Source organism: Hyperolius riggenbachi, chromosome 4 (genome assembly GCF_040937935.1).
Source record: "Hyperolius riggenbachi isolate aHypRig1 chromosome 4, aHypRig1.pri, whole genome shotgun sequence".
NCBI classification, from domain to species: domain Eukaryota; kingdom Metazoa; phylum Chordata; class Amphibia; order Anura; family Hyperoliidae; genus Hyperolius; species Hyperolius riggenbachi.
The window spans coordinates 387,565,057-387,588,699 of NC_090649.1; the positions used below are offsets into that span (position 1 = coordinate 387,565,057).

The following is a 23,643-nucleotide window of genomic DNA, read 5'->3' on the forward strand; positions in this document are numbered from 1 at the left end:
TGAGAGTTTGCGCTTCAATGGAAGGTATATGGAAATCGCAAAGTGCTTGGAAAAGCGGTTTTGTGAGCTGTTTTTAATTATAAATTACATTAAAGAGATTCCGTTCCAGGTCAGAGTGGACTTCCTGATTGTCTGCAAACAGAAAAGCTTACATCGCAAAACAAAACAAAAGTGCTTACAGAAATTGCAAATTGATCAAAAACAGTAAAATCGCTTCAAAAAGCACTCAGCACTTGCATTTTATTATGTGAACTAAAGGGGGTCCCATACACTGTTCGATTTCAGCAATCGATCGATTTGATTCGATAGAATCGATCGAAAAATCAGTGAATTGATTGATTTGCGGCCAATTTTGATCGATTTGATCTATCTGACTGGATTGGAAATCTAGGTTGATCTGCTGCTGGCAGCAGATCGATGGCTCAAAGAGTTACATTGGATCTAATGGTCTATCTGATGTGTGCCACACAATTGGAAATCTGTTCCTAGTGTGTGGCACACATCAGATTCCTGTCAGATTCGACTTGACAGGCATCGGACAGAAGTCTGATGGTCAAATCTGCAGCAAATCTATACGTGTATGGCCACCTTAACCACTTAAAGAGGAACTGTAACGACAAAACGGCCCCTGGGGGGTACTCACCTCGGGTGGGGGAAGCCTCAGGATCCTAATGAGGCTTCCCACGCCGTCCTGCGTCCCTCGGGGGTCTCGCTGTAGCCCTCCGTGCAGCGGTGACGCAATATTTACCTTCCTGGCTCCTGCGCAGGCGCTCTGATGCCTCTCGGCGCCGAAGTAGGCGGAAATACCCGATCGCCGTCGGGTCTGCTCTACTGCGCAGGCGCAAGTTTCCGGCGCCTGCGCAGTAGAGCGGACCCGACGGAGATCGTCTATTTCCGTGCCGAAAGTCGCCACAGCGCCCCCGTGGGACAGAGGATGACGTGGGAAGCCTCATTAGGATCCGGAGGCTTCCCCCACCCGAGGTGAGTACCCCCCAGGGGAGGTTTTTGTTGTTACAGAGTCTCTTTAAGGACCGGGCTGATTTTTGCTGATCTGTGCTGCGTGGGCTCTCCAGCCCACAGCACAGATCAGCAGTGAGGCAAGGCGGCCAGACTCCTCCCCCCCCCTTTTTTTCCCCACTAGGGGGATGACCTGCTGGGGGGGTCTGATCGCCGCCGCTCCGTGTGGCCACGGGGGGTCTCCTCAAAGCCCCCCTCCGCATCGATCTTCTGCCTCGCTCCCTTTCCCTCCCTCCCCTCCTTCCCCTGGGCGGCACAGGACAGCGATGCGTCCTGCGGCGCCTCTGATAGGCTTCAGCCTATCAGATGCCGGTGATCCCCGGCCAATCGGAGGCGATCTCCTTTACAGTGCTGCTGAGCGGCCGTTTCCATGTAATTCCACTTACGATCAGCCGCCGTTAGGCAGTAGTTAAGTGGTTAAAGAGAACCCGAGGTGGGTATTTTATATCTTAAGATAACAGAGGCATATTTTGTGCATTTATTAAATGCCTCTGTTTCTCTGTATTGCCGCCTCTAGTCCCCAACCCCCCTGGGGTCTGCTGTGCACCCCCCCCCCCCCCAAAAAAAAAGCGACAGGCTAGCAACAATCTGATTGTCGCTAGCCTTGTATTTACCTGCAGCCTATCGTTCTATATCGGCTTCCCCGCCACTGCCCGCCTCCGTGTGCTTCCTCCAATTGGAAGCTGAGCTGCGACCTGCCTGGGGGGGGGGCTACTTCCTGGGTCAGGATTTCTCAGATCTCTTGAGGCGAATAGAATAATCTATAATGCACGCTTAATTACATTTTAGAGGGCTAGTGATGGATTTAGTATATTTATATGTTGACTTGTCTTAAAATGGTAAACACACCTTTGCCCAACATCCTTGGGCGTGTGTACTGCCTAGAGTTATGTGTGCCTTATGTCTAGGTACTGCCTCAGTTAGGCTTGGTTCCCACTTGTGTAGAAAATGTACCTGATCTGTAAGTTTTCTACACCTCCTAGAAGCAGTTCCTATTAAAAATAGGAAAGGCTTCCAGTTGTGGAAAAATATTGCATACGGTCCCAACCAGTGCTGTGGAGGCAGTACAATTATTGGGTACCTGGAGTCAGAGGTTTTGTAAACTGAAGAGGTGGATGATTTTTGTACAGACACCATGGAGCGCAGTTTATCCTGAGCGGTTTAACTTTTACCCCCCCTATTTTGCATCATGTCTGATGCATGTCTGAAATGATCTATTGAACCAAACCGAAGAAAAGAAGAAAAAAAAAAAAAAACATTGTGTATTCCCAGCATAACGTCTCGACCAGCTTACAGTAGAAGTTTAATAGGATTATTGAAAAATAAGTTTTTAAAGTGATTGTATTGGTTTGACGAAAACTCAGTAATGGAAAAGCAAAGGGATTGTCAAGGGGGTTCAAAAAGCACCTGAACAAGCAAAAAGAGTCATGATTGTAAATTGACTTTTTTTTTTTTTTTAGTGGCCTACACACAAATGCTACTGTTTTCTGTCCACTATTTTTCAGAGCAACTCAAAAATAAAATATACATTTTAAAATAAAGTACAATCTTGTTATAGTAATCTCTGATATATAGTAAATGCCTGGCTATAGTAAACCCTGTCCCCCAGTCCCAACCATGCACCTGTATGAATATACAGTGTATGATGGTTCCTGATGTAGTAAACTACTTGGCCAAGTCCCTTGGAGTTTACTATAAAGGGATTGTACTGTATATGGCATATTGTGGACCTTGCTTTACAGAAAGTATCAGTTGTGCCACATTTCTAACTGTCTGAAGGGGAGCTTCAGTCTAATGTCCCTAACACAGCCTAGTGGTGGTTTGAGTAAGCAGACTCTTCTGTAGTTATGGGAGAATTCAGCAAAGCAGGTGATCTTAGCACTGAAGCTACGCGTTAGCCCTAATGTTGTAGTGTGCGCCAAGCACAAGGGTAATTCAGGGTTCCGGCAATCACAGGACCCTGAATTACTTCTCCCTCCAAGTTGCTACGGCTTGGAGGTGGAATAGTATTTAGCGCCGCTGGGAATTTGAGCGGCAGCAGGGTGTGACATCATTTGGTTCACCCTGCTCACCTGCGGCGCCATAACACACACAAATTCAGGAGTACCTGGAAGAAACCCAGGGGCATACTATATCAGCTCCATGCATGTAGTGTCCTGCTTGGCATCAACATTGGGGCAGCTTGGGTTTTACTGATTGATGGGGAATTAAACTTCAGGAATCAAATTTCAGCTTCTTTCACTTAAGGAATATTGCAAATATTAAGAGGATCCTTCAGAGGATCTTCTAATCCTAGTTCACACCTTCATCACATCACGGCTGGACTATTACAATGCCCTCTATGCAGGCCTCCCAAATAAAGACTTACACCGTCTGACGCTAGTACAGAATGCTGCCGCAAGACTGTTAACAAGCCAACCCAACCATTGCCACATACCACCAATCCATTGCTTGCTACACTGACTACCTATAAAATCGAGAATACTTGTAAAAAATTGGCATGCTCACATTCAAATCCCTATACTACCTAGGCTCCGGATACCTGAAGTTTTGTTGCAACTGCCTCACACCTCCTACAACCTCAGATCAAAAGATCTAATAACTTGACCATCCACAGAGTCCAATTTAAAAACCTTTGGAGCTAGAGTGTTGTGTCATTTTGCCAAACAGGTCCAACCCTGGACACATTTAAATCAAAACTAAAAAGCCACCTGTTTAGTCTGGCATTTATGATCACATAACTTTTCCCATGTACACATCACTATGTACTGATCTGAGACAAGCTTATGTGCTTTGGGTCCTCAGGGAGAAAATGGCTTTACAAATGTTTTGTTGTTGTTCTTATAGTAGTACTGCAAGGCAAGTTAACCACTTAGTTCTCTTTCACATTCTCTTCAGAAACTTTAGACGTGTGTGTACCTTTATGGAAGCACCAGAAACAGATTTGAAGCACTCTGGAAAGAATTAATCTAAAGAAGCGCATACATTATTAAATCAGGTAAGCAATTGGTATCTTCCCTAATTGACGTTTTAGTTTTTACCTCCTTGGCCTGCTTTTTATATTGGATTAAAACCTTTCAGGAATCTGATCCAATATTGATTGATCCATAGCTTGCAATTTGCATGCTACTATCTGTGTAAAGTTAGCATGTTCTGCCTGTTTCTGTTTGTGTTCCTTTTCAGTACCCCAGTTATCTGCCACATACCAAAAATGCATGGTACAGATTGACAAATCCCCCCTCCTGCCCCATACCTATTTCCACCTAACTCCATGAGAGATTGGGAAGATACACATCGGAGTAAAAATGGAAAAAATACACCTTTTATTTTGAAATATAATATTGTCACCATACTGTACATAATGAACTAAGGGTATATTTTAAATGTTGTAATAAGCGTGTCAAATGGGCAAATGTGTGGGTTTTATCCACAGTAACACATTTTATTTTAACCACTTCCCTACTAAGGGGTTTTTCCCCTTCTGTACCAGAGCAATTTTAAACTTTCAGTTCTCCTTCAATTTATTTGCCTATAACTTTATTAATATTAATTAGGCGTGGTACATTTTGCTAAGAATTATTTTATTCTAAATGCATTTTAATGGGAAAAATAAGAAAAAAAAAAGAGAAAATTCATTATCTGTTTTTAACAGCCATTTTAGTTTTAAAATAAATGCTACTGTAAGTAAAACCCAGTCATTTTATTTTCCAATTTGTCCCAGTTATTGCAACGTTCACAATATTTCCTTAGAACAACGTATGGTGTTGGAAATAAACAACAACAAAAACAAATAACATTGTAAAGCACTTTTCTCCCGTAGGACTCAAAGCGCATAAGCATGGCTCAGACCATCGTGGTACAGAGGAAGGATTTTATAAGTCCGGAAATGCCAGGCTAAACAGATGGCTTTTCAGTCTGGATTTGAATAGCTCCAGGGATGGTGCTGTCTTTACTGGGTGTGGCAGGGAGTTCCAAAGAGTAGGGGCAGCATGACAGAAGGCTCTGTCTCCAGATTTTTTGAGGTGCACTCTGGGAGTGACCAAGTTTATAGAACTTGCTGATCTGAGGTTGTGAAAGGTGTGGTGCAGCTTCAGCAAGTCCTTCATGTATCCAGGGCCCAGATTGTCCAGGGATTTGAATGTTAGCAGTCCAATCTTAAAGAGTATTCTCCATTCTATTGAATTCTCAATTCAAATAAAGGTGCATTTTTTTTTTTTTAGTTTTGCATCCATCACTATTTACAAGCCCATATTTTCAAAATTAACAGTAATATACCCTTTTGACATACATAATAAAAAAAGTTCAGTCCCTAAGGTAGCTTAGGCCCATTCACAAATGTAAAATGCTAGCGATTTCTTTTTTTTTTTTTTTTGTTACGTGATTTATGCGTAAATATCACTGGACATTTTTGTATTTTTTGAGTGATTGCGATTGAAGTACATTGCAATTGTGATTGCTTAAAAAAAACCCTACAAAAAATGCTGCATGTAGCACCTTTTGCGTCTAACGCTAATCGTGAATCGCTGGTGATTGTGGCAGTGAGATCACTGCTATGTAGTTAACATTGCGACAGCGCTCTCAAAAGCACCAGCATTCGCCGGCGATTAGCGGTTAACGCTCGCTAATCGCTTGAGTGCGAATGGACCCTAAGGTTGAAGAGACTGCCCAATAAATGCTGCATCTGTCCATTATCCACAAAGGCAGTGCTGATTCTACGAAAAAAATCATATATAGTAGAATCCCTTTTATAGTAAACTCCAGGGGACCAGGAAAAGTAGTTTACTATATCAGAAGTTTACTATATCAGAATTGGTCATACATTGTATATTCATTTATAAAGAGAGATCTGTTGCCTGCCCATACACCACAGGCCGATTCCTGATAGATTCCAGCATAAAAATCTTAAAATCTTTTGAGAATTTCCCTTGTGATGCAACATCCTCTGTCTCGCGGCCCCCTGTGCTGTTCTGTTCACACCCCCTTCCCCATCCCCCCCATCCCCTCACCGGTGCAGTATACTTTACTTGTCCACGATGGTGCTGGCTCCGTCTTCATACACACTTAGGCGTGTGTGATGTTACGCTGGGAACCACATGGGGTGCGTGTATGAAGGCTGAGCAGCAGTGGACATGCACAGGTAATAGATACTGCACTAAGCACCGTGGGGGGGGGGGGATTTTAATATTAGGGGAAACTGTGATGGGGATTCTGTGACGTTCGTCGCTTGTCCCAATATCGCACACAGTTAGTTGCACACTTAATCAAAAAAAAAGTTGGTCCTACATGTTGCATCATGTCTGATCGATATTTGGGAGCAATATTGGCCCAAAATTGGTTGCATTGTCAATCAGGCATGCGCTTTTATCCGATTAGATATTACTGAATATGATGATCAGTCGGCTGCCAAGACTGCCTGATGTGTGGCCGATTTAAGAGCTGAATAGCCGTGGAGCAATATTAGTTGCATACAGACTTCCCATGCCTCTCCATAAACTACTAGACAAAACCCTGGGACCAAATAGCCAGTGCACCTTACATATTCTCGCTTACACCTGATTTCTGAGGTTTACTTTGTCAGTGGAATTGGACAGGCTGGCTTCTAAGCGCTAGATTAGCTGTTCGCTTCTAGTCTAATATTAGTACATATTGTATTGTAGTGTTATAGAATGAGGTTTATTTGTGAAGTGATGTTTGCCTTCCAAATATAATTGCAGAAGTTCATACATGAAACTATATTTTACTGAAAGGTCTGTATGAGCCGTTTGCTGACTTTCAGGCAGAGCAATGGGAAAAAAGTCTTTACTGTACTTACTTGCTGCGATAGATGTGGAAAACTGGCTACACCAACGACAAATATTACAAGTGTGACACAAAGCGATTAGGGCCCTGCCCAGTGCAGATTAGTGTGCTTTTCATTTTGTACCAGTTTGTTTCTATGCATCAAGGTAAAGACACTACAGTGCCAGAAAATCAGTATATCTTTGACTTCCCCAACATTGGCATTTTAAAGACAACCTGAGGCTAAAAATTATACTACTCGGAGAGTAAAGCATCTGGATCTAAGGCCTGGTGCACACCAGAGGAGTTTTTCTGAGCGTTTTGAGTTTTTAAATCTGCTGCTAATGTTATCCTATGTGTCTGTGCACACTGGAGCAATGAGGTTTCGTAAAAAAACCCATAGCATTACATTGGGAAGAGCTTTTAGAGGTTTCAAAAGCTCTTCCCAATGTAATGCTATGGGGTTTTTTTACAAAACCTCATTGCTCCAGTGTGCACAGACACATAGGATAACATTAGCAGCAGATTTAAAAACTCAAAACGCTCAGAAAAACTCCTCTGGTGTGCACCAGGCCTAAGTGAGGCTTCCCTCTCTGTCCTCTAGTCCCTTGTTGCTGCTCACGGCCCCTCCAGCTGATCGGGGGCCACACTCCTCTTCTGACTGAAGTGTGCCTGTGCAGTAGCATAGAGCCGCTTGTGCATAAACAGCGCCGGCTAACTGTGCAGTACTGCCGCCCTAGTGCTTGAAGAGTAGCGTGGCCCCGATCGCATTACTGACACGCCTTTGTTGTCTGTAATCTTTTGGAGGATCCATGCTCTGTGATGGGGAACAGAGGACAGTGAGAGAAGCATCATTAGGAACCAGAGGCTGATTTTGTACCTGAGCTTTGGCTTGGTTATACTGAAGGTAGGAAAACTTCTAAATGTGTTGGATAGTCTCTAGCAGATTTCTGTCTGGTTTTGTTGTGTTTTTAATACAAACACCTTTTTCTATGGTGGCATTGTTCAGGAATAGAGCCATGTGAGTTGCACTTTAGGCAGGTGACCTCATGTACCAGAAGTTCTGTATTTAATACTGGGAGATGTTACACTTATTAATCTGATGTCTCCTTGCCAGGTTAGTGCTCTGTTAAAGGAGTTTGCAGTGTAGCCTTTCAATAATGCTATTCATTGCATTTATTGAGGCAACATTCGCATTGTGTGAAGGAGCCGGAAGAAAAAGCTTCTGAGTAATCACAAGCCCATTGTCTTATCTTAATTGTAATTCAGTGCTTCGCTGAAATGTTGCACTTTAAAAGTTTTTATGTGTACTGTAGCAAAAGAAACTTAGTGGATCCGAGAAACTTTTACACATTTCATAATTGTGCCCCTTACATATATTTTATAGGGCATTCCTCAAGCCAAATACTTTTTTTTTGTTTATTTTAATGCCCTAATTCCCTATAAACTAAACCAGCGACACCCACAGCTCCTCCAGCGCCTAGGCATTCTGAGTCCCATGTAGCAAGTGCTCATGGGAGCTCAGTCTGGGGAGGAGGAAGCTTTTCCCGAAGGAGGAGCCGTTACTAGCCACTCCTGAGCTTACCAGAGCTGCTGAGATTTCAGAGGTAAGGGGGCAGAGAGGGGAGGAGAAGAGAGGGGAGTGGAGTTTTTACAGGCTAGAGACAGAGTAGCTTGCCTGTGAAATGACAAGCAAAATATGGCTGCTCTCATTTGATCACAGGAAGAAATAATCAATCATATACTGTTTACAGCTGTTTGCAGCTGCATTTACTGTGTAAATCTAAACGTTAAGATATATAAACAAGTTACTTGCTACACTTAGTTTTTCATCTCGGATCCGCTTTAAGGTAGCTAGATACAGTTAATATAATTCATAGAAGCAAAGTAGTAAGAGGGTGTCCGGTATGACGAAATCGGCGTGATCCCCTGATGACGGCGAAACACCAAAACTAGTCTGGACGAGAGCGGGCTATGATGCACCAATGATCGCAAGTATTTCTTCTAGTACCACAAGGGTGGGAAGTGATTTATCCGGAGAGGGCCCTAAGTGGCATAGGACCCTCTGAATGTGAGTGACACTTGCAGATTCTTGTTTGAAGCTTTTATACACAAAGTTGCCTTTTGACATCTAGCCACTGAGAACCCCTCTTTGTTTCTTTGGGTGCACTGAGCTGCACTTACAAGCACGAATCATTCAGGAGAGATCTCTGGAGGTGGAATGGATCTACTGTATGCCTAAAGGTGGCCATACATGGTACAATTTTTTCATCCAATCTTACCAATTCTATGTAGTATAAGGGAATTGCCTAAATTATCCTTTCAGTATATTCACTTAATTTACCCTTATACTACATAGAAATGGTAAGATTGGATGAAAAAATTGTACCATGTATGGCCACTATAAGACTGTAAACGCCTAGCGCTGTGGCTTTCTATGACATATTGCTTCTGTGGATGAAAGAGGATATATCCCAGGCACAGCTGCGGTGGTTGTACTCTGAAAGAGCAAGGGCTACCATATTGGGGCGTCTATACTTAAAGCGGAATATAACCCTGCATTTCAACTTTGCTCTAAAACATTATTTACAGCATACTATATGCAACCAGCATTTTTTTTTTTTTAATACTAGACCAGCATTAGAAGGGTTACACACACAGCTATAAAGTTTCGTGGAGGGAAATGCAGACGCATCCGAAGTTTAGATAGATACATTTAAGTAAACACAATGTAACAAGTGTGGAATGTGACACACACTCTGCACTGTGCAGGAGCTGGAGGACAGCCAGAGAGTGTGTAACATTCACCACTTGTTACATTGTGTTTTCTTAAATGTATCTATCTAAACTTCGGATGCGTCTGCATTTCTCTCCACGGAACTATAAAGCTCTGTCTTCCATTGCTGGTCTAGTAAAAAAAAAGCTGTTTGCATATAATATGCTGTAAATGTTTTAGAGCAAAGTTGAAATGCAAGGTTATATTCCGCATTAAGAATCATAATAAATCTATTGGCCATAAACTAACATTTCTCGTACCATGGACTTTCCTATGATTAAAATCTTTGGATGCCTCAAATAGGCTTGTATTCATTTGTTGCATTGATAAAAGGACTTGTCTAATGTACAAATCCCTGTTCTGATGGAAAAGAAACAATAGATAGACAAATAAAAGCTAATAACAGCGAGTCAATTCGCTTCCAGCTAATGTATAAATGCAGCTACGGAGTAAGTGATTTGCTCCTGTCACTTTTGATTTAACTGCCAAGGCTTCCTTTTTGTGCTGGAACAGGTAATTACATATTAGATGAAGTCTCCACTCTAGATTGTCGGTTGGCTTTTTAAAGTAGAACTGAAGTTAAAAAAAAAGTCAGATACCTATGGAGAAGGAAGGCCTTGGATCCTAATGAGCCTTCTCCCTGTACCCTTTTGGTTCCTCGTTCCTGCGATTCACACGACTGAGTTGTATGGATCTGGTGGGTTGCATAGGAGAACAATGCCCTCAGCCAAGATGATGCATCAGGCAGATCATTGTCGGACGCATTGGTGGTGGTGGGGTGGATTTGGATGGCCACTGTGCAAAGGGCTACTTTTACTGAGTACGATGTTGCGTGCGTACTGGGTTTTAGTGCTACAGTAATGTCCAGGGTGGGACAGGCTTAATTGGAGGTGCTGATAGTCGCAACATTCTGTCATTTAAAGCGGAATATAACCCTGCATTTCAACTTTGCTCTAAAACATTATTTACAGTATATTATATGCAACCAGCATTTTTTTTTTTTACTAGACCAGCATTGGAAGGGTTACACAGGGCTTTCAAGTTCCTGGAGATTTCTGCAGAGGCATCCCAAGATAGATGACATAGATACATTTTGTTTACATAAATGTATCTAAGTGTTGAATGTGACTCATCTCTCTCACTGAGGAGTTAGAGGACAGCCAAAGAGTGTGTAACATTTCTCAATAGATACATACAACTAAATAGAATGTAACAATCTGAACTTCTGCATATCTCTCCACGGAACTTAAAACCTCTGTGTTTAACCCTTCCAATGCTGGTCTAGTAAACAAAAAATGCTTTTTGCATATAATATGCTGTAAATAATGTTTTAGAGCAAAGTTGAAATGCAGGGTTATATTCCGCTTTAACTTTAAGCAGTAACTATTGTGTCAAAACAAGTTTTTACTGACACATTGTTGTGTATTATTAAAAGTACAAAACAAATGAAACAAAAAATAAGAATTTATTTTTAGAAAATTGTAGTAAACAATCAGATGTCTTATGCTAGGTACGCACCATACAATTTCTGGCATAATTTACCTGCCAGATAGCTTATTTCCAACATGTCCGATCTGCATTTGGAACTATTTTTCGATTTTTCAGATTTTTTTTTATCGATTTTTGTTCAGTTCTATGAAAATCGATAAAAAATAAATAAATAAAAGATTAAAAAAAAAATCTGAAAATCGAAAATTGTATCGAAATTCAGATCGGACATGTAGGAAATAATCAATCTGTCATGGTACATCTGCCAGAAAATTGTATGGTGTGTACCTAGCATTATGCAAAGTGGGACTTCTGTTTCTATTCTCTGCCTGTGAGTTATCAGTGAAATGCTTTTATTGAGTCTGTCTTCTGTCAGATCTTTGTAGGCACTGGAGAAAACTGGTCTTATTCCACTGAGTAGAACCGCTCTTAAAACAAACCTTAAGTGAGAATAAACTGAGCTATACAATTACACATATACAAATAATTCTAAATATGATTTTGCTGGCATCTCATCTTATTTTGGTTTAAAGGGTTAGTAATGTAGGATTGAAACTCTTGCATCTGCTGTCGCACCTTATCTATTCAGCTCAGAGTAACGATTACCTGTTAATATATTTGAATATTTCATCTATTCCGCTTCTGTTGTGTTTTTTCAGTGTCATGCTAGTTTGATGACCTGTAATTAGTTATCAGGTCACCTAGAGAAACTGTGATGTATAGTCTTGGATTATTAACCCTGTTAGATCAAGTAAAGGGGCCCATACACTGGTCTATTTCAGCCATCGATTGATTCTATCTGATCGTTTGGAAATCGATTCTGTCGAATCAGCCGATCAATTTGCCGACGATTTTGGATGGATGGAAAGTCTAGGTCGATCTGCTGCTGGGAGCAGATTGATGGCCCATAGAGTTGCATTGGATCTAATGGTCCAATAATGCATTTACAACAATAACAACAATAATATTTATATAGCGCTTTTCTCCCTGGGGACTCAAAGCGCTGTGACCCTGCATTATGCAGTCTCAAAGGCTAGGGAAAAGAGGTGAGTTTTTAGCCTTTTTTTTTAAAGCTGTCCAGAGAAGGAGCCTCTCGTACTGATTGTGGAAGTGAGTTCCATAGAGTAGGGGCTGTGTAAGAAAAGGCCCGAGCACCAAATGTTAAGTGTATCCTGGGAATAATCAGCTTCATCTTGTTGGCAGAGCGGAGGGTGCGTGGAGGGGCATAAAGTTCCAATAGATCCGCTATGTATTTGGGTCCTATGTGGTGTAGAGCCTTGAATGTCAGCAGGCAGATCTTAAAATTGATTCTCCATTTTACTGGCAACCAGTGAAGAGTTTGCAGTACTGGGGTGATGTGTAAGCTGCGGGGGGCATTGGATAGGAGTCTGGCTGCAGAACCTTTTCTGTAGATCCGATGAACAGGGCGTTGGAGTAGTCTAGGCGGGAGGATACAAATGCATGAACCAGGGCAGGTAGGTCTTCAGCTGGGATAAGGTGTTTAATTTTCGCTATATTTCTTAGATGGAAGAAGGAAGACTTGACGACAGCTGATATCTGCTGTTTGAGTTTTAGATTTCCATCCAGGATCACCCCAACGTTTCGCACAGATACTGTACAGTATCTCCCCCAATTGCTAGTTTGAGGTGGTGAGCGTTTTGAACTTTATCCATCATGTGTGGACCACCTACCACCAACACCACTGTTTTGTCAGAGTTCAGCCTCTGCCAGCTGGTGTTCATCCAATTTTGTAAATCCACTAGACACGCATTTAGGGATGCTGATGGGTCTTGGGTGCCAGGCTTGAAGGACAGATACAGTTGTGTGTCATCTGCATAATAATGGTATCCTAGGCCATAGTTCTGGATTATTTTGCCCAGTGGGAGCATGTAGACTGCAAAGAGTAATGGTGATAGTACAGAACCCTGTGGAACTCCATAGGGAAGTGGCACTGGATTAGAGTAGTGTGTGCCCAGACATACTTGCTGTGTCCTGCCAGATAGGAAGGTCTGAAACCAGCTAAGAACAGTACCCCTTAGGCCACAGTAATTCTTCAGTCGCTGGATTAGTATTTCATGATCCACAGTATCAAATGCTGCAGACAAGTCAAGAAGAATCAAAATTGAGCAATCACCCTTGTCCCTTGCAGTAAGTAGATCATTCATTACTCGGACTAATGCCGTTTCAGTGCTGTGCCTTTTCCTGAATCCTGACTGAAAAGTATCAAAGATATTATCTGTAAGCCTGGCTTCCAGCTGGTTGGCGACTACTTTCTCGATAACTTTTGATAGGAATGGTAAGTTCGCCACAGGTCTGTAGTTGGTTACAGAATCAGGATCTAGTGATGGTTTCTTCAAGAGGGGTTTTATGATTGCTTTCTTTAGTTCTTCTGGGAAAAGTCCACTTTGCAAGGAGCACTGAGTGATTTTGTGTAGTGCTGGCCTGATTTAGATCGATTTCCAATAGATTTCATTCTAAAATCTATTGAAAATCTGTTCCTAGTGTGTGGCACACATCAGATTGACTCGACAGACATCTGACCAAAATCTATCTGATGGTCGAATCTGCTGCAAATCTATAAGGGTATGGCCACCTTTAGAGTGCTATTAATGTTTTAGATAAAATCTTGTCATTTCTGCTAAAATCTGGTCTATCCTCCATCTGCAAGCTTTGTTCTACCTGATTCAGTACGAGTCTTGGTTGCACACCGTGCTTCTGGTGGTCCCGGCGGGATTAATTGTATCAAGAAACTGAATTTTTTTAATCTGTGTACAATTTCTGTAATATTTTGTTTGCTGTGCTGCACCCAAATTACCTGCCTCATGACCCCCCCCCCCCCCCCCCCCCTCCACCTGGGACTTACAAAGATAAGCTATTTAATTTTCAGAGGTATATAGTCTATATATGGGCAGCTAATCCGATTAGATCAGAGAGGAATCTATCTGTTGGTCGATCTGGTGGCAATCGACCAGTGTATGGCTGCCTTAATTGTGGGTTAATGGCAAAAGTTAGGCACAGCAAATAACTGCTTTTGTTTGTTTTTACTTGTTTACTGCACTTGCACTTATGAAAATGTTTAACTCTATTAATGGCCTTTTCTTCAAATTCTTCTTAGTTGAGATTTACCGTATTTTTTTTTTTAACAAATGCAAATGCCCAGAGTAATGCTGGAAATACACGGCTCGATTTTGAGCCACTTAGATGGCTCGATTGATAATTTCCGACATGTTTGATCTCCCACCCGTTCGATTCCGCACTCTATCTTGCCTAGGGAACAATAGGAAAAGATAAAAACGATTGGAAGATAAGAAAATTGCCTGCATAATCGAGCGTGGAAAACGATCGGGCATGAAATCAAGCGGCAAAATCGGCCCATGTATTCCCAGCATTAATCAGCAAAGAACTTTACTGAAGGAAGTAGGGGACAAACTGAATAAATACATTGCAAAGTAAGACGTTAAAAAAATAGAAGATAAATCAAGATATTAATGATACTCGCCTGTGTAATTTGTTCATGTTTGATACACCGTGAGCTTTTGTGTCAACATATTTATGTGAAACAGACAGCCCCAACTGCCATCCTCTCTAAATCTACACAAGGTGTGGGTTGTATATATTTGCATAGAGGGAGATACTGCCACACAGACGTCCCTGATGATGATCTCTTTAAGAAAAGATAAAGTTTGTTTGTAGGGAAAGTGGTTATTGGCTACTAATTGGGTTGAAGTTCATTCCTGAGTTTAAGTTCCTTTTTTAAAGAGAACCCGAGATGGGCAGATGGGTCATAGAGGCATGTTCTCTGCCTCATGACATGCCTCTGTGTCCCCACGCTGCCACTTTCTGCCCCTCCACTGCCACGCTATACCCCCCCCCCCCCCCTGGAGGTAAACTATCTCGGAGGTAAACACAGGGAAAGGGATTCCCTGTTCAAAACGCCCGCCAGGGGCCTTCCCGCAGGGTTTCCAAAGCTGCCACTGGGCAGCTTTCTCTTCCCGGCCGCTCCCCCACCTCCCTGCACGCTGTGAGAGACACAGTTTCTCTTTGCAGCGTCATGATCTATAGGTCATGAAAGTGGGCCAGCGCGCCACACGGGAGTGGCGGTTTTTGCAGCACCCCGGATCAGGTAGCCTACTTGTGTTTTTGGATTGATTTTTTTTTTTTTTTTTTTTTTTTTTTTTTTTAACCCACCTCGGGCTCTTTTTGATTACATGTTTTCTGTACACTACACTGATAAGTGACAGAATGCCATGAAGGATACTGTGTAGAACTCTGCAGGTATTGTTGTGCCTGTACTGTAATCTGATAAACTTTAGTGATTCATTATTCGGTTTTGCCTTGTAGAAGATAATCGAGACCTGTCCATTTTCATAACTGGGCTTTGCTGCTTTAGCCAGGGCTATGTTTAGTGGAAGGACACCAATATTTACTTCAAATGTGAAAATATTTCTTTCTAATTTTTGGACTGGAGGATTGCATGTTGGAGTGGGTAAATTCTGTGGCTGGCATCCACACAGCCCCTTTGTACAGACTTTGCTGAGTGTACAGCATTGCATTGAACCCTTCACCAGCTGTCTTGGCCACAACAGATAGACAGTTCTGATAAATGGTGAAGTATGTTCCTGCATCCCAGTAAATCAGATTCATGAGTATTGCATATCTTGTCACCACAGGATATGCTGTACTGTACTTAGTAATCCGTATACTTGGGAGAGACACTGCCCTCTTAGAATCAAACTGTTACATGTACTATGGCCCTGATTAACCTGTGAAGATCTTTTTTTATTTTACTTATTTTCGTTAATTAGATAATATAGTGGCAGGCATCTAATAGCACTTGCTTTGTAGGCTTGTGTTTCCTTAAAAAAAGCTATCAAATGGTGCAACATGACATTTAGTGTCCCTTTTCTGGTTGGCTGTTTACATACTGTAAGTACTACCCTCAACATCATGACAAAACATTCTTATTGTTCTGTGTGGCACAATCCATAGAAGGTGTGGTTTAAACTTCAACTGTGCATGTGACTCTGTACCCTCTCCCCAGTTGTGTGCATACACCCCATGCACATTTTTAATTTCACACACCAGTGAGTGTGGATGGATATGCGCGAATTTTGGAACTATTTCCAGACAGCGTTTTACACATTTGCGCAAAACTCTATATTCGAGAAGAATCGGCAGTGACAATCGCTGCACACTGTCGCAGCATGCCACAGACTGAGAGGAGCATAAGTGAACTGTAAACCAGGGCTGTGAAGTCGGTTCAAAAATCATCCGACTCCTCAGTTTATGAAACCACCGACTCAGACTCCAGGTACCAAAAATAGCGCTGACTCCTTGACTCTGACTCCTTAGTCTAAAACTTACCAGGGCTGTGGATTTGGTACTAAAATCATCCAGCTCCCGACTTTGACTCCTCAGTTTATGAAAACTCCAACTCAGACTCCAGGTACCCAAAATTGCTCCGACTCCACATCCCTGCTGTAAAACGAAAAATGTCCATGAACTGCTAACTTATTGTACCCCTACCAGTGTTCTCCCCGGGCTCTTTTAACTGGGTGCTCCACCCGGCTAATTTTGTTGAGCACCCGGCTGTCATCGGATCGCCTCCTTATCCATCTCCTCTGCTGTAAGCAGAGTTGCACCAACCCTGCATTTCCCCATCTATCCCCACCCGGCAGTGGCGTAGCTAGAAACCTCTGGGCCCCGATGCGGAATCTGGATGTGGGCCCCCCCCTCCCGGAAACAGCCCCCCCCCCCGCAAACGCAATGTGGGGGCATTCACCAGAAAATAAACGCAATGTGGGGGCATTCACCAGAAAGTAATCGTTATGTGGGGAAAGTCACCAGAAAATAATTATGTGGGGGCAGTCACCACAAAATAATCGCTATGTGGGGGCAGTCACCACAAAATAATCGCTATGTGGGGGCAGTCACCACAAAATAATCGCTATGTGGGGGCAGTCACCACAAAATAATCGCTATGTGGGGGCAGTCACCACAAAATAATCGCTATGTGGGGGCAGTCACCACAAAATAATCGCTATGTGGGGGCAGTCACCACAAAATAATCGCTATGTGGGGGCAGTCACCAGAAAATAATCGCTATGTGGGGGCAGTCACCAGAAAACAATCGTTATGTGGGGGGCAGTCACCAGAAAATAATCGTTATGTGGGGAGCAGTCACCAGAAAATAAACCTGTACAAATAAAAAAAAATTCACTCACCTGGCCAGCCTCTGATGTGAGCTCCCCGACGTGCAGCCAGCCTCCCCCGTGCAGCTCCTCCAGCGACGAATCGATCCTGCAGCGGAGCAGCCAGTTTCTCCCTCGCTGACAGGCAGAGTGCAGGGCTACGGCAAGATGGCGCCCGAAGCCCTGTACTGGAGACACAAATAGTCTCTAGTGCAGAGCTTCGGCAGCCATCTTGCCGTAGCCCTGCTCTGCCTCCGGGAGAAACTGACTGCTCCGCTGCGCTGCAGGATCCTGCTCTGCCTCTGGGAGCCAGATTTTAACACCTGGGGGGTCCAGGCCCCCGGGCCCCTCCCTTGCCTCTTTAGGAGGCGGGCCCGGTCGCCACGGCGACCCCTGCGACCGCGGGCCCTACGTCCATGCCACCCGGCTACTTTTTCATGCCACCCGGCTGGGAAAAATTTCTGGGAGAACACTGCCTACCCGACCCCTTTTCATGTTCCCCATTTTCCCATGCTTTGGCAATGCATGTATGAATCTTGGTCATGCCAATAAAGCTATCTTTGATTTAAATGTCTCTGTAGGCTTCCCTGTGAGCACAAAACGCTTAGCCTGGAAGTTCATGGCTACTAACCCTTGTCAGCATTTCCCACACCTGTCCCAGGGTTATCTAAAATATATAACCACTATAGTGGTGTAATGTTATTTTTAGATCAGTGTTTGACAAAACCAGATGCTAGGGAGAGAGGGGAAATTTTCAAGCAAAGTACTAACAGTGAGGGCCTGAGCCCACTGATGCAGTTGTGTCCGCTTTTCAGTTACACTTCAATGTACAGATGCTGAAAAGCGGATAGAAGCTGATACAACTGCATCAGTGGGCTCAGGCCCCGAGTGATTTTGCTGGTTTGCACGCTGACCAAGAAATGACCAGTCTATAACTCTGTTAGGTTTATTGTAGGTGTGAGAGACAGAATAACAATGTTAAACTGTTAAAGTATTCGATCCCCTATTAAAAGATGTCATAGTACTTAGTGGCAAAACGGTTGTTGGCAATCCCTTTTTTAGTTCATGGATGTAAATGTCATAGCTTCCTAGTGTATTTTGGCCCAGAGAGAACAGCTCCCAGTGTTGCATTATTTACCCTCTTTGAACCCAGTGGAGATTGAGCAAGTTTATACGTATTTCAAAGCTTTTAAGTGGCAACATTTTTTTTTTTTCTCCATTTGCACGAAGTAAAATCGGCTGGAGGGATGATCTAACGTTTTGTTTTCCTCATCGTCCGGAAGCTTTTTCATTTTATGAAATGCAGCTGGTACAGTGCCCAGAATTGGCTGTGCTAGAAATCTATCTGGCTTCCTTTTAAGGCTCTGCGCTAGACAATGTTATTAAGTTAATATCTTTTGTGCTTGTATGTAGACCTCTAAGAGACCAGACTACCTCCTACAGTATCTGCACTAACCTCTGGCCATTTGCAGACAAGGAATATGTGCTGGGATATCACAGCATTAGTAAGGCCTGAAAAATGTTTTAGCTGTAATGTTGTGTTTGCACTTAGTGAGTGCCTTGTTCTAAGATTAGTCCAGCCCCAGCTCTTGTATACTTTGCTGTGTTAAAGGTGATTCTGCTCTCAGCATTCATTCTTACTTTTTGCTGACTTTAAAGGCAGTTTTCACACTTGACAAATTCGCATTCAGTTTTGTGCAGTGTACATTCATGTTAGACATCCCATACAAGTTAGTGTAATTTTTAGCTCTGGAACTACGGGATGGGCTGAGAACTGGGAAGGCTGCATGGTATCTAGAGTCTGTCCACTGCATAGGTAAGTGAATTTCCTGCGGTTCATCTTAAAGCGTAACCGTAAATGCCCTAAAAACAAACTGTTTCACTTACCTGGGGCTTCCCCAAGCCCCCAGCAGCCGTCCTGTCCCGCTCCGGTCCTGCACTGTCTTCCATTTTCCCGCCACAGTGCAGCTTCGTTACCGTCGACTTGCGGCAACTGCGCCTGCGCGGCCTGGGCTAAGCGTAGCTTTGTTCACGTTCCCACCCACGATTGCGGCCTGCGCACAGTGCAGGACGCTATTGCGGCCTGAAACACGAATAAAGCTTTGCATAGCCCGGCGGGAGAACGGAGGACCGCGCAGGATCGGAGCGGGACAGGGCGGCTGCTGGGGGATTGGGGAAGCCCTAGGTAAGGGAAACAATTTTGTTTTTAGGGAATTTACAGTTCCGCTTTAAAGGATACATTCTGGGTGCTTACAAATAAATTACTTGCCTGGGGCTTCCTCCAGCACCCGGCTGGTAGCTTGGGTTCCCCTCGTTGCAGCAGCCGACCTGCGGAGGTCGACAGCCTCTGCGCCTGCAAAGAACACTCCTAGCTGCGAGAGCAAGCACAAGCGGCTCGGCTGCACGCTTGCACAGGTGCAGAGGCTGCCGCCTTGCCAGGTCCATTGCTGCAACGGAGGGGACCCCGGGACACTGTCTGGGAGAGCAGTTGCCGCAAGGGACACATTAGCTTCTGTTTTGAAGATGGCTAATTTTATATTTAGTAATAACTTGTTGATTGTCTGATAGTTGTCCTTTGAAGCAGAGCGTCTGTCAAAACTGAAAAACAAATCTTCTTCTTTAATATTTCTAACAGGTAATTCTGAAATTGACACGTTTGCAGGTGTTCAGTTCATTTCTTTCCTTTCCTAGGTCGCCCACAACCATTAGTAACTTGTTTTTCACCCGTGTGTATTTTAAAAGCACGATGCTTTTAGTGTTCAGGCTTTTGCTTTGTCACTGCAAGCTAGATGCACGATGAAACATGAGATTAATGGCTGTGACTTGTCCTTAAATACACTCCTGACGCCTCGTACTTATTGTAAGGCTGCAATTTTTTTTTCCAGACTGAAATTTTCATTATCGGTGCTCCTTACACATGTTGAAAGGGAAATGTCTTATCAAAACAATAGCCTTGGAAATGTGTAAAGCTTATTATCCGGCAATTAATGTCAGTTTAAAGCAACAGGTTTTCCCCTTGTTGTCGGGTATCATTATATTTGTTCACCAACCATTCAGCAGTCATCTTTCTATTTTTCAAACACATAAATAAAACACGTTTTGAATATACTTAACCTTTGTTGTATACATCCAAAGCAAAGGCGCTATAACCTTTTAAAGCTAGTACTACAAAGCGGTGTTGCTCAAACAAGGCTGTGTTCAGTTCACTGGCTTTTAGTCAAAACCACCTGAAATGTTCAGTTTCCTAAATTTAACCTATAACAGAAAAAAATGCCCCTGGCCTGGGTGGTACTTTCCTCGGGAGGGGGAAGCCTCTGGATCTTATCGAGGCTGCCCCCGTCGTCCTCTGTCCCATGGTGATCTCGCTGGGCCCCTCCAAACGACGGGCATGTAAATATTTACCTTCCCGGCTCCAGTGCAGGCGCAGTAGTGGCTCTCAGCTCAGGATCAGGCGGAAATAGCCGATCCCAGTCTGGTCCACGCTACTGTGCAGGCGCATGTACTGCGGCAGCGCTGGAGCCGGGGAAGGTACATTTTGCAGGCACTACTGATCCTGCGCGACAGCTTGACAAATTTCCAGCAAGACCACCGTGGGACAGAGGAGGACGGGGAAAGCCTCGATTGGATCCAGAGGCTTCCCTCTCCTGAGGTAGGTACCCCCCAGGAGCACTTTTTTCATTAGTCTCTTTAAAGGATACCAGAGCCCAAGCCCCAATATAAAAAAAGACATGGTATGCAGTCAGGAGGGTGTGAGCTCTCACTTACCGCTCCCTCGTTTGCAACCTGTGTGCTTCCATTGCCCCCGTTCTAGACCCCATTAACGGCTCCCTTTAACTCTTCCTGTTCTGGAAACCACGGCTGTGGAGTCGGTACAAAAATCTTCCGACTCCAACTCAGACCCCTCAGGTTATGAAACCAGACTCCAACTCCAAGTACCCAAAATGATTCCGACTCCTTATTCTAATACTTACCATGGCTGTGGATTTGGTTCAAAAATCATCCGACTACTCCTCAGTTTATGAAATCTCCGACTCCAACTCTGACTCTGGGTACCCAAAATTGCTCCGACTCCAACTCCACAGCCCTGCTGTAAAAAATGAGACGCATATCTTTGCTACTAATGTACTATTTCTTAGCTGTACTACGCATACAAATCATTATATCACAAGTTTATTGTCCCTTCAGATACCCTTTAAAGACCATGTACACCCCTTCAAGGCAATGGATTTAAAGGATCTGCTGCTAAAGTCTTGGTGCCAGATACCTAAAGACCCCTTCAGAGGCCCTGATTTCTGATTAGGTCAGAGCTGTTTTGTCAGCATAAAAGGGATATTAGGATGGTAGTTTTAAGGGTATAGTAGATCAGTGTTAAGGTACCCAATATTTATTGATTTTTATTGTATTCATAAAGCGCCAACATATTACGCAGCGCTGATTTATCCCATTAGATTCCCGGCAGATTCGATCACTCTGAATTGGATGGTAGTCCATTCCTTTAAATGCCCAATTGAATTTTGATTAATTTTTACCAATAATTAATCGAAAGTGTCTATCGGACAGGACGAAAATGTAGTTCGATCAAGGGAGATGCAGAAGTAGCGGTAGAATTACCCCACCTACTGTTGCACCAAACAGTAAGATTCCCTGCTGGAATTTATTGAAATCGTTGTGCTGTGTGTGGTAGGAGTGATTTTTCTTCCAAACGTAATTCCTTTCACAAAGGTTTTTATCTTTTTGAACAGATTGGGTTGAAATCTATGTGTATGGCCAGCTTAATGTACTTCTTGTAATATATCATGCAGATAAACCAGTAAATCCAGTCTAGGCTAATTGTATTTTTAACCAGCACTAGTGGAATTTATCTATAGAAGTGTTTTTATCTTTCATTTCAAAGTTTACTTGTGTTTGCTGTTGCTAGCCGTGGGTGTGAATGAGCTGCACTCCAGTTCCTTATGTGCAATGCTGTGATAACAATTCACTTAATTATGACAGCTGCTTTTCACTGACCATATAAGCATTTATGGAATGTTTTACATCCGATACGTGGAATCCCTCAATCAGCCAGTTGGATAAATGATACCAAAAGATGTGGCTTTTAATAGATATCTGTAGAATAAACATAGCTTGTAATAGATGAAGCATTTAAATGGGGTGCTGAATAATATCCAGAAGTGTTGTAGCTACACCCCTATTGCGAATGGGTAGATATTACTGGTTTTAGGTCTCTTTCACAGTGGGGCGGTGTGTTTGATGCAACGTTAAGGTCGCATAACGTGCCCCTAATGCAACGCATTGAAAGTCTATAGCTTGGATGTTATAGTACATTCTTTAGCCCTGCGTTTGGTGTGCCGTTTTCGTCGCCCAGTGATGGAACAAAAACGGCGCATGCGTTGCATTAAAAAAATAAAAATACTGAGCATGTGCAACACACACAATGCAGCAGATTTATTGCTAAACGCACAGCATGCAGCACTTTCTAAATATTGCTACACGTTACACACACAACGCAACGTGTGCACTGTGAATGTCGCACAGACTTAATATTGCTGTGCGTTAGTCCACGTTAAAACATTTTCTAACGGGCGACTTTAACGTCACACTGTGAAAGAGGCCTTAAGGGTCTGGAAGATCAGGTTTGTGTTACGGGAGTGTGTGTTTAGTCAGTAATATGCTTAGGTTTAGGTCTCCTATTGTTTTCCAGTACAGAAAGAGTTGAGCATCAGTTATCTATGCAGAAGAGCTTTTCAGAGCCCTAAAGCCCAATCTACACGATACGATTCTATTTACGATTCGATTAAATCTGACATGTCCGATCCTGATTCGATTTGTTTCAATTCGATTTCCCATTGCAAAACAATGGCAAATTGAATCGAATCAGGATCGGACATGTCAGATTTAATAGAATCGTATCGTGTAGATTGGTCTTTAGGCCCAACTTTGGTCAGCTACAGTGCTGTTATCTAAAGCAATTAAACATCAAAGACACAGACAGATGTAGATAAGGTTTTACTGGAGGGAAGTTTAAAGGGTCATCAGCTCTGCTCTGTTTTATAGATTAAAATACAGAGTATTGTTTGTAATCGCAAATATGACAGAATAATGCAATGTTATATATAGATAGAGATATAGATATATATATCTGAAAATAAAAATCACTCTTCTTTTCCACTAATTTTTTACTATCTGGACTCTACATGCAATTCATTACATTATTCGTTTTTTTTTTTCGCTTCAATGTCATTTTAATGCATAACTGCATAAATATACATGCACGACCTAGACTGCTATTCTCCGCAGGAATGAGGAGTCGGAGCAATTTTTGGGTACCTGTTGTCGGATGATTTATGTACCGACTCCACAGCCCTGGTAAGTATTAGACTAAGGAGTCTGAGT

General features: G+C 43.0%; 1 protein-coding gene across 1 annotated transcript in view; it reads left to right on the top strand.

Moving 5' to 3' along the window:
- Nucleotides 1-23,643, top strand: part of FBXO30 (F-box protein 30) — a 63,129-nt gene that overhangs the window by 4,967 nt on the left and 34,519 nt on the right. The window contains exon 2 of the mRNA XM_068232143.1: nucleotides 3,916-4,015. The gene's annotated coding sequence lies outside the window, so the exon portion shown is untranslated. The remainder of the gene's footprint in view (nucleotides 1-3,915; nucleotides 4,016-23,643) is intronic.